Below are 15,598 nucleotides of genomic sequence, written 5' to 3' on the forward strand. Positions count from 1 at the left end.
GAAACCTCTGACAACCTTCTGTTAGCTCTTTGTCTTGGCACTGGAGAGGGGTGATCTGAGGGTATTGGATTTCATATATGAAATGTGTAACTTTAAGCAGTTTCCCCAATATGCATTTAGCAGCATCGCACCGCCGCTGCCCCAAAAATGTTTTTCGGGATCTGAAAACATTCACAGTGGAAACTTAAACCACATATAAAGTATGTAGAACAGATCATGGATCTCTACATATTTTTAAACCACTGAGGTAATGTGCATTTGCCTGTATATGATATATGCGGGCTCATAATTTTAGTTGCCAAGTGCAATTGAATCCTAATCTTCAGTCAAGGACAGGTTATGGGGCGGAACGTAGCCTAGTGGTTAGAGCGTTGGGTCTGAAAGGTTGCTGGATCGAATCCCCGAGCTAATCCCCGAATGCTCCTGAACAAGGCATTTGCCCACTGTTCCCCGGTAGGCCGTCATTGTAAATAAGAATTAGTTCTTAACTGACTTGCCTAGATAAATAAAGGTTTTAAAGTTGTTGTTTTTTAATGTAAGATGGGAGCCTCAGACTGCATGCATGACTGACAAAACTGGTGAAAGATCGTTCCATTGTTCTGAGGTTGTATTGAATGACAGCATGGCAAATAGTTTGTACTTCTGCTGGGCCATCTGTGATTGTGAGTGTGTGTCTTCTCTTTTATTACCTGTGGCTTATCTTTCAGCCTGTCACGTGACTTCATGGCATGATCATTTTATTAGTGGTTTCTCCTTTCAGTACCGCAACATAATAACATGCTGGGGACAGAGGGGGGTGAAAAGAGGATGTTGTGGAGGAGGGATAATGGAGTCTGGGAGATTTAGGGAGTGGGAGAGATGGGAAGAAGAGGTGAGGGGGAGGACAGGATGATTGTGATTTGTCGGGGAGGGATTGGGGAAGGCTGAAACCTGAGAGGGAAATCTGTTTGAGCCTTCAATCAGTAACTCTGACTGGAGTTTCTCCTCAAATAGGCTGCCTATTCACTGAAGAGATCTTAGTCCTCGCTGAGAATTTGTGTGTGCATGTAAATGTGTCTTTTCTATGTTACAAGTTTGTGCTTCTCCAGGTGTGTGGGTGCACAGTAATTGATTTTCAAATTGGAAGTGGCTAGTTATTGATTCTCTGGGACAATGATGTCACCCCAGACTGATGATACAGTGTTTGCTTACTCGTGAGGTTCTCTCTCCCATTTCTCACTCTCACTGTGTTGGAAAAACCCTTCTCCGCCTTCTCTCTCTCTCCATCCTTGTTATGGTCATGGAGGTAAGTCCCGTGAGCCGTATGGAAGATTTTCTTCTCTCCTGGTTGTATGGTCCTGTTGTTGATTAACCACAGGGTAAACATCTCAACCACAGCCCACGCCATCAGAGCACTGCTCAACCGACCACACACACACACCACAGAGTGAGGGAGACGTTTCACCAGCCAGTCCCTTATTCTCCTGTCCTGAGAGTCCAGGTATTACAGTAGTTTTTGTTAGTTAGACATGGGAGACTGTCATCCATGAGACAACATGTCAGTTGCACTAAACCTTACATGGTCAACATGTTTGTCTGAAGAAATCAGTTTTTTCCAAACTTTGTCAGACTTCAGATTTACCATAAATGTACCTTGAATTCCCTTTTGGACTAGCATTTCTGTCTAGCGTGTATGTAAGCCTAACCTTGTCCATTCTGTGCTTTTGTTGTGTGTGTTCTTGGCAAACGTATGTTCAGGTTAAGCAGTAGGGCTGGTAGGTAATTGCCAGGGACCGTACAATATTATCCCGATACTAGAGGTCGACTGATAATGATTTTTCAACGCCGATACCTATTATTGGAGGACCAAAAAAAGCAGATACCGATTAATCTGTCTATTTAATGAATAACAAAATTTATTTGTAATAATGACAATTACAACAATACTGAATTAACACTTATTTTTACTTAATATAATACATCAATAAAATCAATTTAGCCTCAAGTAGATAATGAAACATGTTCAATTTGGTTTAAATAATGCAAAAACAAAGTAAAAGAAAGTAAAAGTGCAATATGTGCTATGTAAGAAAGCTAACGTTTCAGTTCCTTGCTCAGAACATGAGAACATATGAAAGCTGGTGGTTCCTTTTAAGATGAGTCTTCAATATTCCCAGGTAAGAAGTTATAGTTATTATAGGACTATTTTGCTCTATACCATTTGTATTTCATTAACCTTTGACTATTGGATGTTCTTATAGGCACTTTAGTATTGCCAGTGTAACAGTATAGCTTCCGTCCCTCTCCTCCATCCTCCCTGGGCTCGAACCAGCAACACAACGACAACAGCCACCACATTGAAGCAGCGTTACCCATGCAGAGCAAGGGAAACAACCACCCCAAGGCTCAGCGCGAGTGAAGTTTGAAACGCTATTAGCGCACGCTAACTAGCCAGCCATTTCACTCCGGTCTCACCAGCCTCATCTCGGGAGTTGATAGGTTTGAAGTCATAAACAGCGCAATGCTTGACGCACAACGAAGAGCTGCTGGCAAAACGCCCGAAAGTGCTGTTTGAATGAATGTTTACGTGCCTGCTTCTGTCTACCACCGCTCAGTCAGATACTTAGATACTTGTATGCTTGTATGCTCAGTCAGATTATATGCAACACAGGACACGCTAGATAATATCTAGTAATATCATCAACCATGTGTAGTTAACTAGTGATTATGATTGATTGTTTTTTAAGATACGTTTAATGCTAGCTAGCAACTTACCTTGGCTTATTGCATTCGCGTAACAGGCAGTCTCCTTGTGGAGTGCAACGAGAGGCAGGTCGTTATTGTGTTGGACTAGTTAACTGTAAGGTTGCAAAATTGGATCCCCCGAGCTGACAAGGTGAAAATCTGTCTTTCTGCCCCTGAACGAGGCAGTTAACCCACCGTCATTGAAAATAACAATGTGTTCTTAACTGACTTGCCTAGTTAAATAAAGGTGTGAACAAAATATATAAATATATATATTATTTTTTTATCGGCAAATCGGCGCCCCAAAAATACCGATTTCCGATTGTTATGAAAACTTGTAATCGGCCCTAATTAATCGGCCATTCCAATTAATAGGTAGACCTCTACCCGATACTTAAGTGCCGATATGATATGTGATTCTCACAATTAAATATGTATTGTGATTCGATGTTCCAAACATATTGCTCACCATATATCTGCTGCAGAGGGACAAGAGTTTTTGTCATTCATGGAAATAAAAGTGCTGTAAAATGAATTGACTTAATATTTAAAAACATTGAACAAGCTAAGAAGGAAAAATACTGGAGTTTTGGTGCAGATACAGCCAACTAGTGCAACAAATAATATTGCGACATTGTCAAAATGATTTGGTATATTGTCAAAAATAATATCCCAATATGTAATTATTGATTTCCCCTGAACGCTATTGAACATACATTGTCATGTAATGGGAAGTAAATGCATGGCAGACTGACTGACTGTCATTCCGACATTACTCAAATCTAATATTTATATATTTCTTAACTTTTAGATGTGTATTGTTGTGAACTGTTTGATACTACTGCACTGTTGGAGCTAGGAACTCAAGCATTTTGCTACACTCGCAATAACATTGCTAAATATGTGTATGTGACCAATAACGTTTGATTTGAGATGGTGTCCATGCACTGTTTGTGTTTTTGGTACTTATTCCCCTGGAAAAAGTGAGTCAGAACATTCAGTGTATGCTCGTTATACTGTAAATACCACTGTTGAGTAATCTCTACCACTATAGAACATTTAAAGAAGAAATCGAGGGAGAGGAAGCTAGTCACAGTGAGAGATGGCGACCCTAAAGAAGGGAAGGAGGGAAAGATGAGGAGAGACCAGAAGACCTGAGAGGGGAAAATGGATGGATGCAGGGCCTCAGCTGTTACAGCCACTACATTCTCCTCCCTCCATATTTGAGAGGGATGTTCTGCTCGACCAAATAGGCATTTCAGAAACAATCAAATATTAACAGGTCCGTTCTGGCTGTAGTGTGCCGTTCTAACAGGTCTCTGCCAGTGGTTTGTTCAGCCGGCCGGTGCCGGAGCTCATCGTCTAGTTATGAGGTAACGGGACCTGGGGAAAAAGGTAGCGCCACAGCGATTAGGCAATATCATATCCTCTCTGCTTCATATTGAAGCTGGATACTCATAACACACAGGAAACAAAATTGCAAAAAAATACCACTGCCGGGCAGGAGGGAAAGCAAGAGGAAAAGACAAGTACCCAGCGGGAAAGTTTGGTTAAAATCTCTCACCTGTGGGGTAGAGAAATAAATATAGATACAGTGGGGCAAAAAAGTATTTAGTCAGACACCAATTGTGCAAGTTCTCCCACTTAAAAAGATGAGAGGCCTGTAATTTTCATCATAGGTACACTTCAACTATGACAGACAAAATTAGGGGGGGGAAATCCAGAAAATCACATTGTAGGATTTTTAACGAATTTATTTGCAAATTATGGTGGAGAATAAGTATTTGGTCACCTACAAACAAGCAAGATTTCTGGCTCTCACAGACCTGTAATTTCTTCAAGAGGCTCCTCTGTCCTCCACTCGTTACCTGTATTAATGGCACCTGTTTGAACTTATCAGTATAAAAGACACCTGTCCACAACCTCAAACAGTCACACTCCAAACTCCCCTATGGCCAAGACTAAAGAGCTGTCAAAGGACACCAGAAACAAAATTGTAGACCTGCACCAGGCTGGGAAGACTGAATCTGCAATAGCTAAGCAGCTTGGTTTGAAGAAATCAACTGTGGGAGCAATTATTAGGAAATGGAATACATACAAGACCACTGATAATCTCCCTCGATCTGGGACTCCACGCAAGATCTCACCCCGTGGGGTCAAAATGATCACAAGAACGGTGAGCAAAAATCCCAGAACCACACGGGGGGAGGACCTAGTGAATGACCTGCAGAGAGCTGGGAACAAAGTAACAAAACCTACCATCAGTAACACACTACGCCGCCAGGGACTCAAATCCTGCAGTGCCAGAGGTGTCCCCCTGCTTAATCCAGTACATGTCCAGGCCCGTCTGAAGTTTGCTAGAGAGCATTTGGATGATCCAGAAGAAAATTGGGAAAATGTCATATGGTCAGATGAAACCAAAATACAACTTTTTGGTAAAAACTCAACTCGTCGTGTTTGGAGGACAAAGAATGCTGAGTTGCATCCAAAGAACACCATACCTACTGTGAAGCATCGGGGTGGAAACATTATGCTTTGGGGCTGTTTTTCTGCAAAGGGACCAGGACGACTGATCAGTGTTAAGGAATAAATGAATGGGGCCATGTATCGTGAGATTTTGAGTGAAAACCTCCTTCCATCAGCAAGGGCATTGAAGATGAAACGTGGCTGGGTCTTTCAGCATGACAATGATCCCAAACACACCGCCCGGGCAACGAAGGAGTGGCTTCGTAAGAAGCATTTCAAGGTCCTGGAGTGGCCTAGCCAGTCTCCAGATCTCAACCCCATAGAAAATCTTTGGAGGGAGTTGAATGTCTGTGTTGCCCAGCAACAGCCCCAAAACATCACTGCTCTAGAGGAGATCTGCATGGGCCAAAATACCAGCAACAGTGTGTGAAAACCATGTGAAGACGTTTGACCTCTGTCATTGCCAACAAAGGATATATAACAAAGTATTGAGAAACCTTTGTTATTGACCAAATACTTATTTTCCACCATAATTTGCAAATAAATTCATTAAAAATCCTTCAATGTGATTTTCTGGATTTTTTTTCTCTCATTTTGTCTGTCATATTTGAAGTTTACCTATGATGAAAATTACAGGCCTCATCTTTTTAAGTGGGAGAACTTGCACATGTAACAGCGTTCTTCGTTTGTTGAAAGAGAGTCGGCCTCAGGCAGCCAAGCCTATACAACACCCCTACTCAGCCGCAATCCCAATAACTACAAAACCCCAATACGAAATACAACAAAATAAACCCATGTCACACCCTGGCCTGACCAAATAATAAACAAAAACACAAAATACTAAGACCAAGGCATGACAGAACCCCCCCCTAAGGTGCGGACTCCCGGACGCACCTCAAAACCATAGGGAGGGTCCGGGTGGGCGTCTGTCCATGGTGGCGGTTCCGGCTCGGGACGTGGACCCCACTCCATTAAAGTCCTAGTTCCTCCCCTTCGCGTCCTGGGATAATCCACCCTCGCCGCCGACCATGGCCTAATAGTCCTCACCCAGAACCCCACTGAACTGAGGGGCAGCTCGGGACTGAGGGGCAGCTCGGGACTGAGGGGCAGCTCGGGACTGAGGGGCAGCTCGGGACTGAGGGGCAGCTCGGGACTGAGGGGAAGCCCAGTACTGAGATGAAGCTCAGGCAGGCAGTAGGCTCTGGTAGATCCTGGCTGGCTGGCGGATCTGGAAGATTCTGGTTGACTAGCAGATCTGGAAGAGACTGGCAGATCTGGAAGAGACTGGTTGACTGGCAGATCTGGAAGAGACTGGTTGACTAGCAGATCTGGAAGAGACTGGTTGACTGGCAGATCTGGAAGAGACTGGTTGACTGGCAGATCTGGAAGAGACTGGTTGACTGGCAGATCTGGAAGAGACTGGCAGATCTGGAAGAGACTGGCAGATCTGGAAGAGACTGGCAGATCTGGAAGAATCTGGTTGACTGGCAGATCTGGAAGAATCTGGTTGACTGGCAGATCTAGAAGATCATGGCTGACTGGCGGATCTAGCTGTTCTATGCAGACTGGCAGCTCCTTGCAGACGGACAGCTCTGGCTGCTCCATGCAGGCTGACAGCTCCTTGCAGACTGACAGCTTCTTGCAGACTGGCAGCTCTGGCTGCTTCATGCAGAGTGACAGCTCTGGCTGCTTCATACAGACTGACAGCTCTGGCTGCTTCATACAGACTGACAGCTCTGGCTGCTTTATGCAGACTGACAGCTCTGGCTGCTTTATGCAGACTGACAGCTCTGGCTGCTTTATGCAGACTGACAGCTCTGGCTGCTTCTAACAGGCAGAAGGCTCTGATATAGCGCTGAACAGGCGGGAGACTCCGACAGCGCAGGAGGGAAGGAAGGCTCTGGCTGTGCTGAACAGGCGAGGCGCACTGACGGCCTGGTGCGTGGTGCTGGAACTGGTGCTACAGGATCGAGGACATGCACAGGAAGCCTGGTGCGGGGAGCTGCTACCGGAGGACTGGTGTGTGAAGGTGGCACAGGATGGACTGGACCGTGAAGGTGTACTGGAGAGCCTGAGAGCAGGACTGGCACAGGACGTGCAAGGCTAGGTAGGTACACAGGAGGCCTGGTGCGTGAGGCTTGGCACATTTTTCACCAGCCGACTAACACGCACCTCAGGACGAGTATGGAGCGCTGACCCAGGTGCCATTAAATCCCTGACACGCTCCGTCGGACGAATATCGTACCTATAGCACCATACTAGCAACTCTCTCATTACTCTCTCCTCCACTTTCCCCATTAACTCCTTCACGGTCTCTGCTTCGCTCACCTCTAACACCGGCTCTGGTTCTGGTCTCCTCCTTGGCTCCTCACGATAAACAAGGAGAGTTGGCTCTGGATAGACCGGACCGTGCAGGCTCACTGGAGCTCTTGAGCACCGAGCCTGCCCAACCTTACCTGGCTCGATGCCCACTCTAGCCCGGCCAATACGAAGGGCTGGTATGAACCGCACCGGGCTATGCACCCGCACTGGAAACACCGTGCGCTCCATAGCATAACACGGTGCCTGCCTGGTCTCTCTAGCCCCCCGGTAAGCACAGGGAGTTTGCGCAGGTCTCCTACCTGGCATAGCCATACTCCCTGTAAGCCCCCCAATAATTTTTTGGGGCTGCTTTTCGGGCTTCCTTGCCAACCGTGTTCCCTCGTATCGCCGGCTCCTATCTCCTGCTGCCTCTGCTCTCCTAAGTGCCTCCACCTGTTCCCATGGGAGGCGATCTCTTCCGGCCAGTATCTCCTCCCAAGTGTAACAACCTTTGCCATCCAACACGTCTTCCCATGTCCATTCTCCGAATAATTCATCCTCCTTTCGCTGCTCATGCTGTCGCTGCCTGTTACCACGCCACTCGGTCCGTGTGTGGTGGGTGAATCTGTAACGGCGTTCTCCGTTTGTAGAAAGAGAGTCGGACTGATATGCAGCGTGGTGGTTACTCATGTCTTGAATGAAAGAATAGCGATACGTGAAATTAACTGAATAAATACAAAACAACAAACGGAACGTGAAAAACCTAATGACAGCCTATCTGGTGAAATACACAGAGACAGGAACAATCACCCACGAAATACAAAGTGAAACCCAGGCTACCTAAATACGGTTCCCAATCAGAGACAACGAGAATCACCTGACTCTGATTGAGAACCGCCTCAGGCAGCCAAGCCTATACAACACCCCTACTCAGCCGCAATCCCAATAACTACAAAACCCCAATACGAAATACAACAAAATAAACCCATGTCACACCCTGGCCTGACCAAATAATAAACGAAAACACAAAATACTAAGACCAAGGCGTGACAGCACAATTGGTGGCTGACTAAATACTTTTTTTGCCCCACTGTATATATTACACACACACAGTTATTGAGAGGGAGAATGCACTTGTCATATCTCGGATGTTTGCCATTATGTCTGTGACGTGTTACATCGGACTGTCTGTCCGCTGCCCGGTATGTCAGTCATTCATAATCGGTGGACAGGATCAGACTTGGACATCCCTCTCATATCTGCACTCTTTCACACTTCCATAATGTGCTATAGTAAGACCTGTCCAACCTTGAAGTTGACCCCCCCATGCCTGCTCTTCTCTCAGTCCCGCTCTTTCATACAAAGAGTTAATTTACACTTTCATTGTTTTCTTTCCTTTAACCGTATGAGCAATCAGATGAGACTGATAACGCCCTATGTAGCGGCTGGCAGAGCAGAGAGGTTCATAGAGTTTTATATAAGTTATGAGGTGTTGTTCCCTATGATTTAGTGACACTACTCACATTAGTGTTGGAACATTGGCCAATGGTGAGCGTTTTTTTTTTTTAACTTGTGTGGCGTTGTTGTTTGTGGAGATGGAGAGTTAAAGGAGTGCATCATTGTCCATCAGGTGAGGGGTTGGATCTGTTGTGAATGCTTATTAAGGGTTATTATAATCTGATCAGGGATGTGTTGGACAGAGTCCCGGATGTGAGCTGAGTCTGGTTCTCACAAAACAAAAACCACAGCTGGTACTGACTGCCATGAGACCCACAGCTCACCACTGGATAGTTTGGAGCTGCATGTTGCATCTCACTGATCTAAGGTCAGTTTTGCCCCCCCCCCCTCAATGGTCAAGGTTCTAGTTTTGGGATGGTTAACAGACCCCAGATCTTTGTGTATGCTTCTTTACCATGCACACCCTCTTCCTCTTAAACCTCTCTGGTCCCTAATCTTTACCTTTTAAACTCTTTCCTGCACCCCTCTGCAGCGGAAAAAAAATGTGGTATCTTCCACAGTTCCCAGAGGTGAACCCTGTGAGGCACCGAACTCCGGAAGAGGAGATCAGGGAGAGTTCGAGGGGGGTTGGGGTTACTGTATGTTGGCACAAATCATAAAGAGGAGGAAAGTGTTTTGGATGTTTTTTTTCTCTCTTTTGTTTTAGATTCCTCCCTCCTCTCTACCCTCACTGCAATCTATTACATTGTTGTGCTCTTTGCTCCATGGAGTTCCGCTCCACTTCATGGAATCCAGGGAAAGCGGTTTCCTCCTGGTGTGCGTTTGTCCTGGGCCGGGCCCGTTGCTCTCAACCGCGCCTCTCGGCTCAGGAAAGCCGGCGTTTGGCGAGGCTGCTGCACTCTGATAGCATGCCAGAATAAACACACATCAGAGAGGGGAGGGGGAGTAGAGAAAAGGAGAGGGAAATAGAGAGGGGAGGGGGAGTAGAGGGAGGAATTAGAGAGGATTTAAACTCTGGTTTATATAATGTCAGTGGTTCCCAGGTTCTCACCTGTTGCTCTTAGAGTTTGACTTTCTGAAAAATGCATGAATCAATTCTCACCGGTTACTATTGTTGTTAGGCTATATAGAGGACCACTGATCGACAGCAACATACAGGTAACTGCCAAAATAAAAACCGTCATTTAGCAGACGCTCTTATCCAGAGCGACTTACAGGAGCAATTAGGGTTAAGTGCCTTGCTCAAGGGCACATTGACATCTTTTTCACCTCGTCGGCTCAGGGGTTTGAACCTGCAACCTTTTGGTTACTTGCCCAATGCATTTAACCACTAGGCTACCTAATGCCCCAGCATAGTGTCTTTTTTTAATCTATAATTTTTTTGTATTTCACCCCCTTTTTCTCCCCAATTTCGTGATATCCAATTACGATCTTCTCTCATCGCTGCAACTCCCCAACAGGCTCGGGAGAGGTGAAGGTAGAGTCATGCGTCCTCCGAAACATGACCCACCAAACCGCCCACTTAACCCGGAAGCCAGCCGCACCAATGTGTTGGAGAAAACACCATTCAACTGACAACCAGTGTCAGCTTGCAGGTGCCCGGGCCGCCACAAGGAGTCGCTAGAGCGCAAAGAGCCAAGTAAAGTCGTCCCAGCCAAACTTTCCCTTCACCCGGACGTCGCTGGTCCAATTGTGCACCGCCCTATGGGTCTCCCGGTCACGGCCGGTTGTGACATAGCCTGGGATCAAACCCGGGTCTGTAATGACCCGGATTGGAGCTTGGTTTGGATCAGCCAGGCTCTTAAACAGACCACTGCGCCACTTGGGAGGCCCCCAACATAGTGTCTTAAACCTCTTAGGGATCCCTTACGGCTCGAATCCAGTTACCTGGATCGATTTGACAACATCCGTTAAATTGCAGAGTGCGAAATTTAAAAATACTAAATTTGTAATATTAAACATTCATGAAGATACAAGTGTCTTACATCATTTAAAAGCTTAACTTCTTGTTAATCCAGCCGTTTTGTCAGATTTCAAAAAGGCGTTACGGCGAAAGCATACCATGCAATTATCTGAGGACAGCACCCCACATACAAAAGCAAGAAAAACATTTTCCAACCAAGCAGATGCATCACGAAAGTCAGAAATAGCGATAAAATAAAACGCTTACCTTTGAAGATCTTCATCTTTTTTTCAATCCCAAGGTCTGTTACACAATGAATAGTCTTTTATAGTCCTTTATATCCCAAATATTTCTGTTTTATTTGGCGCGTTTGATTCAGAAATACACCTGTTCCAACTCACCCAACATACCTACAAAGGATCTAATAAGTTACCTGTAAACTTGGTCCAAACATTTCAAACAACTTTTCTAATCCAACCTCCGGTACCCTAATATGTAAATAATCAATAAAATTTAAGACGTAATAAACTGTTATCAATACCGGAGGAAAACGAGCAGCGCAGTCTCATTCACGCGCACCAAAACACTGGAGTCCACCTGAGTGACACTTAGAAAGAATATGAATACTTCATTTTTAGAAGAAAAAAAACATTGAACAATTTCTAAAGACTGTTGACATCTAGTGGAAGTGGAATCTAGTGGAAGTCATAGGAACTGCAATCTGTCCTCTGGGTGTCGCCTGCCAAATCAGTTCTGTTGTACTCAGACATTATTTTAACAGTTTTAGAAACTTTAGTGTTTTTTATCCAATACTACCATGCATATCCTAGCTTCTGGGCCTGAGTAACAGGCAGTTTACTTGGGCACCTCAGTCATCCAAACTTCTGAATACTGCCCCCTAGCCTTAAGAAGTTTTAATAGGGTGTTGGGCCACCACGTGCCATAACCGCTTCAATGCACCTTGGCAAGTGTCTTTACCTCTATCGGAGGAATGCAACTTCATTCTTCCACAATAAATTCCATAATTTTGTGGGGATGGGGGCATTGCCATCCTATAAGGGCATAGCCATGGTAGCCAAAATAATGGCCTGCCCAGCATTTTTATGCATGACCCTAAGCATGATGGGATGTTAATTGCTTAATTAACTCAAGAACCACACCTGTGTGGAAGCACTTGCTTTCAATATACTTTGTATCCCTCATTTACTCATGTGTTTCCATTATTTTGGCAGTTACATGTATAACTCAAGGCTCACCATCTCCAGGTATACAATTATAGCTATGCAGCTGCAGAAACAAAGAAAAGCAAGCAATTTAGTTACAATTTTGAACAATGTGACGTGTGACATTGCTTGACATGTGAATGAAGAAAATTCCAACTGTCCTTAACTTCAAAGTGGACATGGATGGGGACGTGAGGGTTAACTGTGCAGTGTTATGCCAAGTCTTAGCCGTTATGTTAACTGCTTAGTGATGGAATGGACTGGCTCGAACCAAGAGCGTTGTTTGAAGAGTGGGAGAGCGACAGAGGGAGGGTGAAAGAGGGGGGAAAGGGGAAAATACCTACTTTTCACTCTGCAAATGAACAAGAGTCAACTGTAGTGTATTTGTATGTATATTTTGTGTTGATTTATCTCCTGTCCATTAAGTTTAAACAGACGTTACCAACAACTGGAGAACCTCAACTGTAAACGGCATGAAAAGACAGAGAGAAATAAAGTGACATAAGGAATATGCATGCATGCTGCATACAGTACACTGTTGATGTGGGCTGCTCTTGTGAAACTGCTCTGGGTTAAGCTGCGGATAGAGGTCTGTCTACCTGTTACTCCCCCCACGCACACACCAACACTGACTTGTATACATTCTCGCACTCAAAACAGCTCTTAACTTGCTGGGAGATTTAGTTAGCAAAGTGAAAAGTTAGTCAAACTCTCTCTCCCAGCTCTAGCAAAAACTTTCTTTTTTTTTAACCAGAGGAACAAGGGGGGAGAGCGAGAGAAACGATTGGACCCTGTAAATGTTGTTCTGGCCTGTGATTGGGGAAAGCCTGTTGCTAGGCTTATGTCATTGTATGAGAGGGAGTTTTTTGCTTCCCCTCTGCTAAGCGAAAGGTCAGGTTTGAACTGGTTAGGAGGACTTCTACCACTTGTTGAACTTCCCCACGGTTTTGTGATTTGGTCTCTCCGCTCTCTTGTATTTTCATGGCATGTTAAAAACACTGCAGACACTTTTGGGGCACATAATGTGTACAGCTTTGGTTTTGGCTTCCTTTCTCTTTCTCTTTTAATCCCTTTGACTTGTATCCTCTTTTTATTGGAAAAAGCAGCTAAGAAGTTTGCATTTACAATTGCCATCTTCTAAACTTTTTTCAAACTTTTTTCCTAAATACCCAAGTGTTTAAATGCTACTCTTTGAATAATTTATTTTTACATGCTCTCTAAAATGAAAAGATAAATAGTTATAGAGTAGGTACAAAATCACACAATATCATGTGTTACATATTTGCATGTATTATACATGTTAATTACTTTTGTCAAAGTTAAGGGAGTGACACTGAAATTCCTCTCTACATTATCTTATGGAGTTGTCCTTTCATGTTAGTTGAATTTCAAGTTGAGAGGGATCCATGTTTTGGAATTCGAACCGGAGCTTGAACTTGTGACTGGTCTGATGTTTGCTGTTTGTTTATTCCGGGCCCATTTTAATCTTAATTACTTTTATCTTGTCCATCAAATGTTATAAAAATCACAAACCAGTTGCATGGATGTGATAGTTAATAGTTTACTAACAGGTCTCTAACTTACTCCTCTCGAACCCCAGCCACCACACCCAAGTATGTCATCTTTCTATGTCTACCATTGTTTGTCTTATCTGTAGCTTAGAATGTATTCCCAGTCAGTTGTAACAATAGGATATTAACTAATGTATGACAATGCTCTCCGTGTGTGTGTGTGTGTGTGTGTGTGTGTGTGTGTGTGTGTGGGGTTTGATAGAACTGCTATGACATAATGTTAGATGCCACCAGATCTCACAGCAATGAGTTAATGATGTCAAACCCTCTACACCGGTCAGTTAGACTGCTCATTCAGACTCAGTGAAGAGGACCACGTCCAATCCCTCTGTCCCTTCTTCTCAGAGGCTCACTATCTGCACTGTGAGAACCAGCTTGAGAAGGATCCCTGCAGGCTCTCTACCAGCCTCCCATGGCAGTCTAACAAATCATCATGATGTTATAGTAACCACCGCCCCCACTACGCCCCTAGCTGGCGTGGGTATAGTAAAGCCCCCGAGTAGGTGGTGGTGTGGCAGGGCTGTGTACGCCCCTGAACATAGTGTTTGGCCCTGTCCCTTTTCCGGGGGGCTGGGGGCCAGTCGAGGCCCTAGCCTAGGCTAACTCTTTTATGTGAAAAGGGCATGTCGTAAGCTGAACGCTGACCAGGCCTCTTCTGCTCTGCAACTTTGCTGAGCCATGGGGCTCACACACTGTGCTCGCTCTGCTGCTGGGAAACTGTAGAGTGCTGACTCCAGCCCCAGGGCATGTTTACCCCAACCCCCGCCCCTCCCTAGGGGTAACAGGAGTGGTGGGGGGCATCGTCACACAATGAGTCTGCCAAATGGCGTGCTATGTATCTAGCCAGGCCCATATCAACCAGGCAGCCAGGCTCTTAACCAAAGTGTTAGATTGGAGCTTGGTTCAGATCAGCTTGGTGATAAACAACAATCTGGGCTCCCTCACACCACCACTCCTAATATAACTTGTTTTAGCAGGTTTTTATTTGGTTCTTCCACCTCTGCCTTGAATTTATTATGAGATCATATTAATATGATCAGCCTTCCAGTGGCGTTGTGCTTCTAATGAGGTTGTTGTTGGTATCTCTGCCATGGAACACTTGACCTGGCTAGATGTGCTGCAGTAATAAGCAATTATCACAATTATGCAGCTGCTATTTACCACCACTAATTTATAATACAATAGTCAGATACTCAGATTTCATGCCACTGCAGTACCTTTTTTTGAGTAGTCATATCTAGACCAAAGCTCTTTTTCATGCTACAACCATCTGACAAAACAGCATTATAAAATGACTCGTAAATGACTTCAGAGTACAGTACAAAACACCGACACCAGTGACTGGTGACATCATCCGCTCCAGGCGGTGTCTTTACTGACAGGCTCTATGATAGACCCAGAAAGAGAACCGTTTCCTGTCTTTATTGAGACTTCCTGGTAGGTTTGTTTGAGGTGCTATACAGCCCTGTTTGATTTGGTTTAAGGCTGCTTTATCTGAACTGGTAGTCTAAGTGGAAAGCTGGAATTTATCTGCTGTTTGTTGACCTGTACTGTCCAGGTATCTTACTGTGCCATTATAAGATCTGCTGTTTGTTGACCTGTACTGTCCAGGTATCTTACTGTGCCATTATAAGATCTGCTGTTTGTTGACCTGTACTGTCCAGGTATCTTACTGTGCCATTATAAGATCTGCTGTTTGTTGACCTGTACTGTCCAGGTATCTTACTGTGCCATTATAAGATCTGCTGTTTGTTGACCTGTACTGTCCAGGTATCTTACTGTGCCATTATAAGATCTGCTGTTTGTTGACCTGTACTGTCCAGGTATCTTACTGTGCCATTATAAGATCTGCTGTTTGTTGACCTGTACTGTCCAGGTATCTTACTGTGCCATTATAAGATCTGCTGTTTGTTGACCTGTACTGTCCAGGTATCTTACTGTGCCATTATAAG

At 44.7% G+C, this 15,598-nt stretch overlaps 1 protein-coding gene across 1 annotated transcript in view; it reads left to right on the forward strand.

The window, feature by feature from the left end:
• The window catches only part of sesn1 (sestrin 1), an 84,348-nt gene that overhangs the window by 62,196 nt on the left and 6,554 nt on the right, over positions 1–15,598 (forward strand). The gene's annotated exons all lie outside the window — the stretch shown is intronic.

This window comes from Oncorhynchus keta, chromosome 8, assembly GCF_023373465.1.
Source record: "Oncorhynchus keta strain PuntledgeMale-10-30-2019 chromosome 8, Oket_V2, whole genome shotgun sequence".
Lineage (NCBI taxonomy): Eukaryota > Metazoa > Chordata > Actinopteri > Salmoniformes > Salmonidae > Oncorhynchus > Oncorhynchus keta.